Source organism: Cryptomeria japonica, chromosome 2, assembly GCF_030272615.1.
Source record: "Cryptomeria japonica chromosome 2, Sugi_1.0, whole genome shotgun sequence".
NCBI classification, from domain to species: Eukaryota; Viridiplantae; Streptophyta; class Pinopsida; order Cupressales; family Cupressaceae; genus Cryptomeria; species Cryptomeria japonica.
Window position 1 is genome coordinate 489,444,244 of NC_081406.1, and position 15,070 is coordinate 489,459,313.

Here is a 15,070-nt window from a genome sequence, read left to right on the forward strand (position 1 = left end):
GATTTGAGCCTAAGCTTGGAACTGATCTCATGCCTTTGGAGATGCAATCCTCTTTAGTTCAATCCTACTTGTTGCAATGTGCATTCTAGTAGTAAGCCATCTTTTGGATATTTACAGTGAGCAGTCCGACAGTGAGCCATTTGTAATCTAGCAGTGAGCCACTCGATAGTGAACCACCCTTTTGTAAATTACCATATAAATAGTTATATTCTCTTGAGGGTTAACACTCTCCATGGTTTTTCCCATTTGGGTTTTCCACGTATAAAATTTGGTGTTGCTTTTGTGGCTTATTTTCATGTTTATTCTACTTTTGTTGTTTCATGTGTGTTAAACATATTTAGTTAGTTCGATCAGAAAGTTTAAATTCATTAAAAAATTTAGTATTTGTGGGAACTGATTCAGCCCATCCCTCTCAATATTCTAGTCCCTTCAACCAATCCAATAGTAGTTCGGATCTATGATTGTGAACTACACCAACTAACTACACAAGTGCAAAATCAAGTTTTAAGACCTGATTTGACACCAAAAACCCCTATAAAAGTGTAAAATTAGGTTTAGGGCCTGATTTGACATAAAAATCAACAAAGATGAAATAAAACTAAATCCTAAAAGGCATTTTTTTTTATCTTTCAAATTGAGACGATTTCTTAAGGGCCAAGTCATGAACAGAGACAATGGAATTTTACCTTGATCAGCATGCTTAGAACACATGGACTACAAATTGGAAAAAAAATGTAGGGGTTATCCCACAATTTTGAGTAAGCAAAAATTGAGGATAACACTCCCCCAGTCCAAGTTTTCTTCCTCCAATGGTAGCCCCTTAACTAGCCACTAGATCACTAACACAATTAGCTATTTGATAAAATGTTGAAACTTCTCTTGATTTAAAGAATACATAATATTAAGAGACTTCCATATCAAATTACTAATTTTTAACCTATGCTCAATCCTTTTACTCAAATAGTGTATAATACTGATGGAGTCACCTTCAATAATGAAATTTTAGATATGCAATTCTTTGACTAACCACCACTACCTCTAAAAAGTGATTGGTTCCATATCTTGAGTTGATTGAAAAGTCAACCTTGATGTTACACTTCTATCCACAACAACCTCTCTTGAGGGGCCAAGATTCCCCATGGATACCCAATTAAAATTTAATCTAAACCAACTAGAAAGGGGGACCTAGACATATTTAACATTTGACTTGTTCTTCTTATTTCTTTTGAGGTGAATTAAAATATCAACCTTCAAATCCCAATAGACAATAATTTTGTTATCAATTTTATAAATTAGAAGTTTTCTTTGATGTAATGCAAATATTGGAGGCCAATCTAACATAATCAAACTTCTATCTCTATGTAATGGTGAAAAATTAGGGTTTCCACCATTAGATGTATGAAAACAACTAATATTTGCTTGGGTTGATCATTACGAGAGAATCCAATAATTTCAGTAAAAAATCAGCAAAGATTAAGATTAAATACTGATTGTATTGATTTGGGGGTTTCCTCTTTTGTGAGTTGAAATGCTGAATTAGGGTAAAGTGCTGAAAAATGAAGGTAAAACTAAGAAAACAGTTAGCTACAGATGTAGGATTTTCGCACGCACCTGGATCTGAGCAAAATATGCATATTTGGATCTGATCCTTGAAAAATCTCCAAAAATGTCAAGACCGGTATGCTCATTGCTCTAGTTCTACTTTTTTGCATGCTAAAGAGGGTTGATTCGTCTCTACGAATAATGTCTATTCTAAAGAGTATAGCTCGGTACCTATTTCCTGCATGCAAAAAGAAGGGAAAATAGGTTGGGAATAGGGGCTTTCCTTAAGGTCAAACCCTTGTTTTGGAATTAACCATGAAAAAGTTAATTCAAATTGATGTAATGATAGATTATTATTTTGATTGAGATGTTGAATAATGACTGAAAACCAAGTGATTTACCTCCTTGTGAAGTTTTGTTTGTCTCCACATAGAATTAGAGCTTGACAAAGTCTTCAAAAAAATAGGATGAAAGATGTCTACTTCAATGCTTGAATCTTAACTTTATTGTTGCTCCAAGGCTTGAAGGAAGATTGATTAATGCTCAATTGATCTTGAATGCTTGAATGCTTAATGTCATATGATTTCTAGATGCTTGATATATTATTGATTGATATATGTCAAATGAGAGGGGGAAACCTCCTTTTATACTTTTTCGTTGAATAAATTGCTAATTTCCCAATATGAGATGACATAGAGAGAGAAATCCTGCTCAATTTTGAAATAGGACCAAGGGGTCAAATGGGGCCCAATTTAGGAGGGACCAGAGCATGGCGCCCTAGTCCTAATTAGGACCAGGGTGTGGCACCTTGGTCCTACCCCTTTTTTAGGGCTAGGATAAGATGCCAAATGCATGGGAAAGAAAAAAATAATGCAATTCATGAGGGGTATGAGAATAATTAGGTCCCAATCAAGCCAAGGGGCGCAAATGCTAAGGTAGGGACCAAATGTGGTCAATATTGTACAAGGGTGCAATTTTAGGATGCTACATTTAGCCCCCACTTTAGTGGGAGTATGAAGTAAATCACACTCTTGGTAAGTACAAAGGGTTCACATTGAAAAAATTTCACCAATTCATCGAGGAGGCAAGATACACCAAGCCCCAAGTGGACTTTAGGATCTCACAACTTTGATAACAAGATAAAAAGGACATCATGAAAAAAAAAGAGAAAACAATGACTACAAAATAGTAAGGTTCTCTTACTATGAGTCATGAAAAGAAAAATACCAAAAATTACACAGGAAAAGACAAAGTTTTGCTACGTAACTTCAGAATCAAGATATGAAAGAGAGAGAATCATTAAGCAGAATGTATGCACCCACATTAAATTGATTGTGTATGCCTTATCGAGAGAAATTGCTTTAAGGTAGGATACACCCAAAAAAGACAAATACGTTATCACAATAATAAGCCCCCAAGAGAGGACAAATCATAAGATAATAATCTCAAAACACAAAACACTGGGTGGTTTTGCTTAACTCTGGGGTCAGTATGCTTTTTCTGATAAATAATGTATATCATGTATATATAGGAATAGAATTGTCCTCATCCCCCAAAGAAAGTAAAACCACCATGGAAGAAGGGCACATGTGTCTTTTGAGTCAACATAGGAGAGACCAAAAAAGATCTCAACACTTCACATTGTCCTCAAGTAGACAACACTAGGGATAACAAATAGAAGAATTGAGAGACAAATAAAAGAAGATTGCAAACAAGCAAGAGAGAGAGAGAGAGAGAGAGAGAGATAGATAGATAGAATATACAATGTGAATGTAGTTGTAGCATCATAAAATTGCACCCCTTGCAATTTTGACCATGTTCTAGGCCCCTTACCTTGGCGATATCATCTCACATGCTTGATCAGGATCCATCTATGCCTCCACCATGGAACTGGGCCTCATTTCCACACTTTGTAACTTGTTTGGACCTTGTTTAAAGCCCCAAAAATGGGCAGGACCATGGTGTGGCACCCCAGTCCCCTTAGGAAAGGGGTGTGGCACCCTTGTCCTCCCTCTTTGTGTGGCCCCAAAATGGGTCCATCTGACCCTTGGACCTAAATTATCTTTTGGGAATTAAATTCCCCCCTATGTCGGCCTTTGGTGAAGGGATAATTAACCCTCCAAGGCAAGTATAAAAGGGGATCTAGTCCTCTCATTTGCATAAGTAGAAAATTGGGGAAAACAAGCAGAAGGTCTCCATTATTGTCATCAAGCATTCAAGTCTTCAAACATCGATAAAATCTTCTTCTTCACATGTCTTATTCATTCATCCAATGGAGCAACATTCCAACATTCATTTGCAAGTATGTGTGTGTGTGTTAGGTTTTTGTCATGTTACATTCCATTTCATGCAACACTTGTGATTAAATTCAAGAAGCAAAGCAAACATCATCAACAAATTGCATATCTACAAGGTATATATTTCCATTATTTATATTTAAGCATTTGCAATTACTTTCTTTCAAGGTTGATTCCTCAACTAGGGTTTGACTAAGGAAAACCCCTATCCACAACCCTTCTTCTCTTCTTTTATGTGTGCAAGTTGTAGATGTGCGGCTGTAATTGCAGATTTAGGATTCATTTGCAGAGACGGAAAAAACTTTTTCGACTCATGGATTTTTTGGAGGACTGTGCATAACTTACACACGGTCCCGACGAATTTTCTCAAAATTTGCAAGGAAGGTCCATATCATTCTAAATACCTCAGATCTGAAGTTACATCGCGATCCTGAATCGGTAGCTCCTTATTTCACCCATTTTGTCTTCATTTTATGCATATTCAACAAGTCAACTCTTCTAATTACAAAAGAGGGTAAATTGAATTGCACCCTTGAAATTCACTTAGTATTTAGATCCTTATTCACTCTGAGGTTTGGATCTAGTGAATTCAACCCCTCTTTTGAATGTAAAGTATCTCCCAAGTGAAAATCATCCTAGTGATTTCCTTTCTCTCTCCTAAGTGGGGAATCACTATGGTTCAATTTTCAACTTTACAGTAGCTAATCAAGCAAGTCATCTGCCCCCTGATCTTGCTCATCATTATTTTGAGAAGGTTGAAAATATGAAAGAGGAGCCACATCAAGAACAATAGATGGAGATATCACAAGTTCCAAACAAGGACCATTCTCTAATGATGAGTCACTTTGTCTATCACTTGGAGCTAGGATTAATTATTTTGAAAATTGTTTAGATAAATTATTGTCAAAATCAACATATTCATATTCATCATCTAAAATATTAGGTTCAACATTTTCATCATGAACAACATTCTCACCTATTTCTTCATCAAGCTTAACAAAAATAGGAGCTCTAATAGGGATAGAACTTGAATCATCATTTGTTTTAATCATTTTGTGTCTTGGAGATTTAGGTTGAACTTCTTAATTAGGAGAAGGTTGAGAAAATGGTATTATGTAAAGAGTTGTTGTCTTCAGGGAGGAAGTGGTTTGAAAAGAAAGTTCACAAACTCTAGAATGATGTCTCCATCAACGTTCTCTCACACAACGGTTTATTTTAGTTTTAGCTGAAGGTTGTGAAGGTTTAGGTTCATCAGGCGTAGGCTTATTTTCTTCTTTGAAGGAAATATGCATATGGAAAGGTCATTTAGGTTGAACAATAGGAGAGACTGGGTGCTTCCCTTTGTAATATGTAGGAGGCCAATAGGAGGTGTAGGAAGGAGACTAGGTCCATGAGGAGGACAGATAGGTATATCCTTAGGAGGAATAATTTTTTATCCTTGGAAGGAGGAATAGATTGATGCTTACGAGGAAGAGATTTTCTTCTTTGAACCATTCTTTTTAATCCTTCAATCAATGGTAGAGCCTCACTTTTTGGGTATTGTTGACTCATCCATTGTTGAAGATTTTCAAATTGATTATCAATCTTCACCAATTGGTCAACATAAACCCTAGTTAGAGATTCATCCACATTTTGATAATTATGTAAAGAAAGAGGATAAATGACATCATGTGTGGGATTGGAAGAACCACCAATATCCTCATGGAACAAGTTATCCAAATTAGGCTCCATCTCCTTAGTAATTAAACCTTGGAAAGCCTTCATTCTACAACTTCTTTTCATGGGGATATTATAGTTTGGATTAATAGTAGTAAAACTCATGCACCAAGGGAGGGAAATTGGAAATTTGAAATTTAAAATTTTGAACTTTGAAATTTGCAAAATAATTGAATTATGGAAAATATTAGAAAAATGATTATTCAATTAAATAAGCAAATTGATTGAAAAGATAAAGAATAATTGTGAAAAATTATGCAACCCCCTAGGAAATTTAAATTTAAAATTAGGGCTTTGCTAAAATAACCTCTTAATTTAAATTTAAAATTACTAACAAGGAGATTTGAATTAAAAAAATTAAAATTATCCAATAGGAATGTTAATTTAAAATTAAGGCTTTGTAAAAATAACCTTTTAATTTTAAAATTTAAATTTAGAATTAGATCTAAGGTTGAAATTTGAAAATTGAAATAATTAGTTCAAGATTGGGAAATGCACAAGGTTAATTTAAATTTAAAAATTAGATTTCTTTTAATTAACCACTTAATTTAAAAAATTTAAATTTGAAATTTGATCCAAGATTGCAATTTTGAATTTTAGGTAGCTCTAAAATGATAAATTTGAAATTTAAACAACCCACAAGCTCAATTTTAAAATTTAAAAAAATAGGGTTTTTTAAATTAACCACTTAATTTTAAAATTTGAATTGGAAATTAAACTTGCAAGTGAAATTTGAATTTCTGAAATTGAAAGACACTTGAATCTTAAATAAATAATCCAAATTAAGAAATTCACAAGCTCAATTTTAAATTTAAAAATTAAGGTTTTAGTGAAATCAACAGGTTCTATTTTTTTTATTTTTTGCAAAGAAATCAAACTTGTAAATGAAAACTTGAATTTTAATTTGCATAAAAACTCAAATGTGAGAACATAAATTAGAATTAAAGGTTAAGGAGTTGGGTTCACCAAAATCTAATGGTAAAATATTAGGGTTTCCACCATTAGATGTATGAAAATCACTAATTTTTGCTAGGGTTGACCATTACATTCAAAAGAGGGAGAATCCAATAGATTTAGTCAAAAATCAATAAAGATTAAGACTGAATACTGATTGGATTGATTTGGGGGTTTCCTCTTTTGTGAGTTGAAATACAGAATTGAGGTAAAGTGCTGAAAAATGAAGGTAAAACTAAGAAAATGATGAGGTACAAATGCAGAATTTTTGCATGCACCTAGATCTGAGTAGAATATGTAGATTCAGATCTGATCCTCAAAAAAGCTCCAAAAATATCGGGGCCGGTGTGCCCATCACCCTAGTTCTCCTACTTTTTCGCATGCCAAAGAGGGTTGATTTGTCTTTGCAAATAATGCCTATTCTAAAAAGTACAACTCCATACATGTTTCATGCATGCAAAAAGAAAGGGAAATAGGTTGGGAATAGTGGCTTGCCTTAGGTCAAACCCATGTTTTGGAATTAACCATGAAAAAGATCATTCAAATTGTTGTAATGGAAGATTTTCTTTTTGAGGGAGATGCTAAATAATGACTGAAAACCAAGTGATTTACCTCCTTGTGAAGTTTTGTTTGTCTCCACACGAAATTAGGGCTTGACGAAGTCTTCAACAAAATAGGATGAAAGATGACTACTTCAATTCTTGAATCTTGACTTTATTGTTGCTCCAAGGCTTGAAGGAAGACTGATTAATGCTCAATTGCTCTTGAATTCTTAAATGCTTGATGTCATATGATTGTCGAATGCTTGATATATTATTGATTGATATATGTCAAATGAGAGGGGAAAACCTCCTTTTATACTTTCCCATCAAATAAATTGCTAATTTCCTGACATGAGCCAACAGAGAGAGAGAAATCTTGCTCAATTTTGTAATAGGACCAATTGGTCAAATGGGGCCCAATTTAGGAGGGACCAGAGCGTGGTACCCTTAGGGTTAGGATCAGATGCCAAATGCATGGGGAAAGTAAAAAATAATGCAATTCATGAGGGGTATGAGCATAATCAGGTCCCTATTAGGCCAAGGGGTGCAAATTCTATGGTAGGGACCCAATGCAGTCAAAATTGTACAAGGGTGCAATTTTAGGATGCTAAAGTCTAAATTTTTATTATTTCACTCCTTTCAATCCCAAAAAATAATAAATAAGGTTAATATGCCAAAGAAAATATAACAATTAATTGGAGAGGGGTGCAAACCAAGATCAAACCATTTCCAACCCCAAAATGGGAAAATCTCATGAAATAGAAAATTTCTCTAAAATTAACCCCCACAACACAAAAGATAAGGAACAACCCACAAAAATATAAAAGTTGATTCAACTTCAAGAAAAAAGCACACACCTATTAGGGAAGGTGAAACCCCTTTTGACCAAGTTGTTAATTATTAAAATTTTATCTTGAACTACAACCCATAGGAAGGAGTTAATTCTGAAAATAAGTTAGGTTACTAAAAGGAAGACCAAAAGGGATAAGCTTGGAATGATCCAATCAAAGAAAAGTAAGATGAAATGAAAAAGAAACATGAAGGGGAAGGGGCCCAAACCAAATTTTCTTCCACCTCACATTGAGGAATATGGATAGTAGGTAAAACAAATTACATCTTAGGAATCATTTTGATGAGGGAAAACAATTAAACAAAATTCATTTTTCCTTAGTAATCGCAAAATAGTCTCTAACATACTCACCAAGATGCCATTTACAATCTATTTTAAATAGACCTTTTTCCTCTATAAAATCAAAAGACTTATCTAAAATCAAAATGTCCTCCCAAAATTCAATATCCTTTCAATCATCCAACTTCCGTTTTATTCCTATATTTAAGATGTCCATGGTGGAACAAAAATTCTACCACAAAATCAAACCAAGACAAAGATCATCAGTACTTAAAAATTTTCTTAACCCTTATCTTTTAATAATGATGAAAAATAGGGTTTCACCATAGAATGTAGTAAAACTGTTACTTTTTGCCTAATTACCATCACCTTAGGGAAAGATAGGAATTTGATAGATCTAAGCCTAATAGACCTAGATTATGATATGATTTTAGGCGACCTAAATGAGGCTCTTCTTTCCCTTGAAATTGAATTGTATTTTTGAATTGTAAAAGATTAGGGTACAATGGTAGATTCTTGAAGCAATTATGCATAAATAGTGAGCTACAGTAATCAAACGGAGCCTCAAACCTGGATATAAGTAGTAGATGAAATTTCAGCCTGAATTGTCGAGACCATGGTGGTGGTGACCTTGGTCCTCAAAACTTTTCGTCATCCAAAGGGGAGCCTGTTCATCTTAACGAACCCTATTGATCCTCCAAAATGCAACTTTGTACTTGTTCTTGCATACAATTAAAAGGGTAAAATTTTTGGGAATAGGGGTTTTCCTTAGGTCAAACCCTATTTTTGGAATTAACCATGAAATAGAATTGAAATGTAAATGAAAAATTGTAATGAAATTCTCTCTTTTTGAGGGAAAGGTTGAAAATATCTTAAACAATAATGATATACCTTTTAATGAAGTTTTGTTTGTCTTCACAAAGGAATTAGGGTTTCATGTAGATAGTCTTCATAAAAAATAGAACATAAACGTCATCTCCAATGCTTGAATCTTGACTTCACTTCTTCTCCAATGCTTGAAAGAAGATCGATTGCTTGCTCACTTGAATTTGCTGGAGTGTAATTGAGATCTTGAATTTTCTAATTTAGGTTTAAAATGAGAGGGGTGGACCTCCTTTTATACATGCTAGTCTAAAAACAAATTGAATTTCCGACACAAGTTGACATGGGATCTAGTTTCCTGCTCAAACTGAGTGACTATTATGAGGCCCCAAAATGGGCCCTTTTTGAGAGGACCATGGAGTCGGGCACCCTGGTCCTTGAGGACCATGGCACCTACTCCCCTATTCCTGGACATTAGGGTCTCAGGATTAAGGGGAAAGTGTAGACTATGAAAATTTTGAGTTTGATGACTAGTGTGAGCAAAATTGGAGCTTCAATCAAGCCTTAGAGGATGAACAACAAATTGAGGCCTAAATGAGGAGAAAATTGTAGGTGAGTATAGTTTAGGACACTACAGTTTCATTATTTTTGTTATCATATTCCAATCCCTTTTCTCAAATATAAGCCTCCAAGCAAGTTTGGCATTAAGAACAATATTTTAAATAATTCAAGCTCATGAATTAAAAAACCCCTTGACTTTTTTTATTAGTAACCTTGCTTCCATGCTAGCTAAGGAATGGTAGTTCTCATTTGATCTTTGACCAAAAAAAATATTTTGAATTTTCTCAAATTCTTGAATAAGCTTGTGGGGGGGGGTAGTGAAGACAAATGGTATACTAGAAAGTTTTGGACAGTAGATTCTAGTAGTTTAATTTTACCAACCAAGGAAAGTAGCAATCCCTTCCAGCTTGATAAATTTCTTTGGAATATTTCAAGTACTGAGAAACAAAAGAACTTATGAAATTTATGGCAAGTTAAAGTGAAGGGAGTTGCATCTAAGAATCTTAACAATATTTTGTTGCCTCAACAAACAAGTATTTTGAAAACTTATAGTATTCTTAGGAATGCTTATTTTCTATCTTGAAACATCTTCATATGTTGAACCTGAATCCTTCAAATTTCTTTATCTTCTCTCACATTGATTTTTCCCATAATAATGGTATCATCAACAAATCATGAATGAGACGCTAGATGACAATTAGAGGTAGGTTTAAAACCTTTTTGTTGAACAAAATGTACCACTGAGAGGGGGGGTGAATTAGTGATACCCAATATTTTAAACATTTTACACCAAACTATTGGTACCGGCTAGCAAATCAGACACAAGGAGGATATACTGGTGAGCTAAGGAAAGTGATTAAATGCAAACACATAAAGATATTCAACACATAACACCAGATATATGAGGAAAACCCAATGTGGGAAAAACCTCGATGAGAAATGTTGTTGGAGACTACTGCTCCAATCCAGCCTCACAATAAACACTAATTACAAAGTTTAGGGCACCAAACCAAGGAGCACCAACCCCTGATTTTAGGGCACCAACCCAAGGAGCACCAACCCCTACACCGAGCTCCAATTCAATGATATACAATAGATCAGATTATTACAATAGTTGTAGTCTTGTTAAAAATGAGTTTTGTAACTCTTGCAATCAAAATACTTCACCGGTTTAACTCTTCTCAAATGGTTCTCCCTTGCTCAGTTCTCTATCAGTTTTTTGTTCTTTGTTTATACCCTTTCTGCCTTAATTTTGTCTTCCATGCCCTTCACTAGTGCACTCTCTTATCACCTTCGCCTTCTGCAGCTTTCTTTCTGAATCTCCCTTGTCGGCTCACATAATTGTAGTTCTATTTGGCAACTTGCTGGTTGCTCTAACCTTACCGGTAAAACCTCTGATAAACCTTCTAATGGTTCTACCTTTTTGTCAAACAACTCCAACACTCAGATGCTTTTGATCTTCTCTCTAATCACTCTCTGCTCTCTCAGCTACTCTATTTTTGTTAGCATCAAGCATCATCAACTTAAGTCTTCAGTCTGCATAATTATACTTGATTATTCCCGCCAAAACCTACATTCAAACTGGGCACGTTAGGGTTTTTCTCCTTCAAGTAAATTCATATCAAATCTAATCAAATCTCCTCTCCTCGTTTGATGATCTGCAATAGATCAAACACCACTGCCATTTCTGATGACATATGTACGTGCTTTCTATATTTAGCGACCTGCAACTTATTTTTCGGCCTTGCTCTATCATTCACCATGAATGTCTTAGTTGTTTCCTTCGACCATCGAGCACAAAGATCAGATTGTCTTGCTTGATTTATCTCACCAAAAATATTCTGCATCTCGATCTGCCTCGAGCCACACTTCTTTTTTCATTGGCCCATGATTCTGTTGGCTTGATGATGATTTTTGTAATGGATGACTTTATGTGTTGTCATTGATGGCACATATATACACACACATATGTTCACATTGTCATAATCATCCTAGTTAAGACAAACTGATACTACTCCTAAGTCTTAGTATTGCAAACTGGTATCATATGTATAGACTAGTCCAACTGGTTTGAAGGTGTCTAACCGGTATATGGAAGAATGACAATTGGTTTTGGTCATTTTTACTTACACCAGTTTGGAGATACTGTGAAGATCAACAAGGAGGCAAATGGAGGACAATCGGTCTATGAGTTGGAAGAGGGTAACTCTTAACCGGTATCGGTGTTCCAATCAGTTTCATTGATTGTGTGATGAGTTATCATCGATCGTGATGAGATATCCCTAACTGATAGATTTGGTGGTAATTTGTGATGTGTTATGTAAGATTGTCCAAATACACTAAACCTAGGAAATTGTGATGAGGTTCCTGAGCTGACATGAAATCTAATGTCTATAAAATGACATTGTAATGAACTATTTTTATGATGTGAGATACAAGTGATGAGTTGATGTGATTTATTGAAGGAGTTGCAGAGTATGTCGATGATGAAATATTGAGTGAGCACAAGAGGATCTATACAAGCAAGATGTGCTATTTCTAGATCATACCACCTATTTTCTTCTTATGACTACATCAGTTAAATCCCTAACCGAGTAAGCTCTAACAAGATTCATTGTACAAATCCTCTAACCAGGCGATCCATTAGTTTGGGTTTGAAATCCTCTAGTAAGGTTACTCCTAATAGGGTATTACGTATAACTAGGTATAGCTCCTACTAGGTCTTTTGGATCTTTAACAAGATTCGCTCCTAGCAGAGCACTTTGTAGACCTTAACCGGTCAATTACCTATTACTATAGATAGTTAACTTGTGAGTCCCATCTCATCGTGGTTTTTACTAGTTGGTTTTTCCACGTATAAACACTTGTGTTATGGTGAATGTTTTACTTGTTGTGGATACTTTTATATCACTTTGGATTGCATGCATAGTTTGAAGTAAACTAGTTAACTGTTTTCTACTGGTCTGTGTTTAAAGTGGTATTGTTTTTGCTATCACTAATTCACCCCTCCCCCTCTCAGTGCCTTATAAGTCTATCAATTGGTATCAGAGCCTAACTTCCTTAAGGCTTAATAGGTTGGAAGGAAACCCTAAAGCTATTATGGGGGAGATGAGTTATAGAGAAATGGCTAGAGTGCTTAATGCAACCAAGGAAGAGCTTGAAACCCTGAGAGGCATATTTAAAGATTCACAAGTTAAAAGGAGAGAGTTGACTGAGCAACTATTGGAGATCTCTAACAATAGTTCTTAAGATGAGGTCGACATTGATGCACTAGCTGAAGAAGTGGAAAAACTGAAAGGTGAAAAGCTAAATCTGAGGAGAGAACTTGAAGCCCTAACAATCCATATGAGCCAAGAATTTGAAGCAAGGAGGACAGTTGAAGACCTAATCAAAGAGAGAGATCGTGATATTTCCAAGATCAAGTAGGAGAATGCAAATTTGCATGAACATTAGCATGACGAGAAGGAAGATAAAGAAGCATTATAGTTAGATCTTGAAATGGCAATGTCTCTAAGAGAGACTCTAACAAAGCATAATGAAGATCTTACCAAAGAGCTTACTGAGAATAATGGGAAGCTTGAAAAAGTCAATAAGAGTTCTTCTATGTTGGATGAGCAGATCCAATCTCAGAGGATGAAAGGTGACACATCTAGAATAGGATTCAATACATATGAGAAACGAGAATCTTTCGGTACCAAGAGAAACATGGACAAAGGTAAAATTGTTCCTAAGGCTAAGAAGCCTACCGGTAAGAAATCTTTCAAACATGTTTTCTTTATTTATCACAAACCTGAACATAATGCTAATGTGTGTAGAAGCAGATCTAATGAGAACACATGCTATAATGCTAATACTAGATATGTGTCTAGAAGATTTCAAGGTCATTGTTACACATGCAACATGTATGGACATAGATCAATTGAATGTAGATATGGAGCAAACAATTTGGTGCCTCACATGCATCCAAGACCTATCGATGACTAGAGAAGGACCTATGACAACTGGAGAAACATGAACTGGCAAAAAACCTATGTCAACCGATTCAGTCCATATGAAATGGAAAAGATAAAAAATGTGATTTGCACAATTTGCAATAATTATGGACATGTGGCTATGAACTACAGAGGGGGAACTGGAAGAGGTAATGCAGGACCTTGGAGAGCATCTGGGATGGCCTGCTATCATTGTCACAAACCGGGACACATGGTAAAGTTTTGTAGAACGAGGAAGATCAAACCGGTCAACCACTCTAAAGATCATAAAGGTAAGCAAAAGGTCGATGTTGAAGAAACCAGAGCGGAGATGAAAAAAATTTGGAAGAAAAAAAGTGAGGACAAGCCAGCAAAAGAATCTAACCCTTCACCTAGTGTGGAGAATCCTACACCAGAGAATTGAGCTTTTCAACAAGCCTAAGGGGAGCATAGCGGTAAATCTACTTCTAGACCCCTTGAAAAGTATATGGTAAGAGAGTTTTGCATTTCAAGTTGTATTATGAGAATTCTTGATATCATTGCCTATCAGTTTTCTAAGGATCACCAAACAGTTATATACCTATCGGTATTGGTGAGTTTATTCAGCGGTAATTAGGGTTTGTTACCCTATTGGTTGTGCAATTAATGCAATGGGTAAGTTTATAAAAGAAAGTTTTAATGAGTTACTTTTACCCTAATTGCATTTGAAGATGAAGTGTTTTAGCACCTGTAGAGCAAAACATAGAATTGTTAGCTAATTGAGAACGGATTTGTGTTGTGGATTAAAAGTTGAATCTGATTCGAAGATAAGAGAAGGTGAAACCGGTGTGCATTTGAGAGATTAACCGAAAACCCTACCAGCGCGAAGGGAATAAGGTATTCTTTTGATAATCTCTCTCAAATCAAGATTATCTAGAATGGCATTGTCGTCTACACCAGCAGAGGGACTTATGATTACTGCTGAAGCTATGGAATCAGATAAAATAGAATCATATAATGCATTGTCTCAAGTTCCTGATGGTGTTATGATCAAAGGTGATTTATAAAGTTGTATAGACTATTAAATTGAGGATCTAGGATCACTGTCAATCTATTCACAACTCAAATCTTTATGTGATAAGAGTAGGAAAATCAAACTCGAATACATTAAGGTTTATGAAAAGGGTTTTCACAATGCGACATATTTTCTTGAAAATTTTGAGGAAGAGCATGTTAGGATTATCCTTAGTCGTGTGCATGGAGAGAATGTGTATCTTGACAGGTTGCACATAATCACGAAGGAAGCAATTCATGCAGTGAGTGGTTTCTAGAAAATTGGTGAAGTACCAAAACTGAGGACAATTTCAAAAGAGACTGTGATTGCACTAACTCAAACCACCACTGACGATCGTGCAATATCGCTCAACAACATTGTAGATCCAACAGTCAGATTTACAACTATGGTCATTGGTTATCAGATATTCCATTCCAACATGATGAACAGTGTGCCATCTACTGTTGTGCATGCATCCTACATGATGATTGTAGAGAATGTCG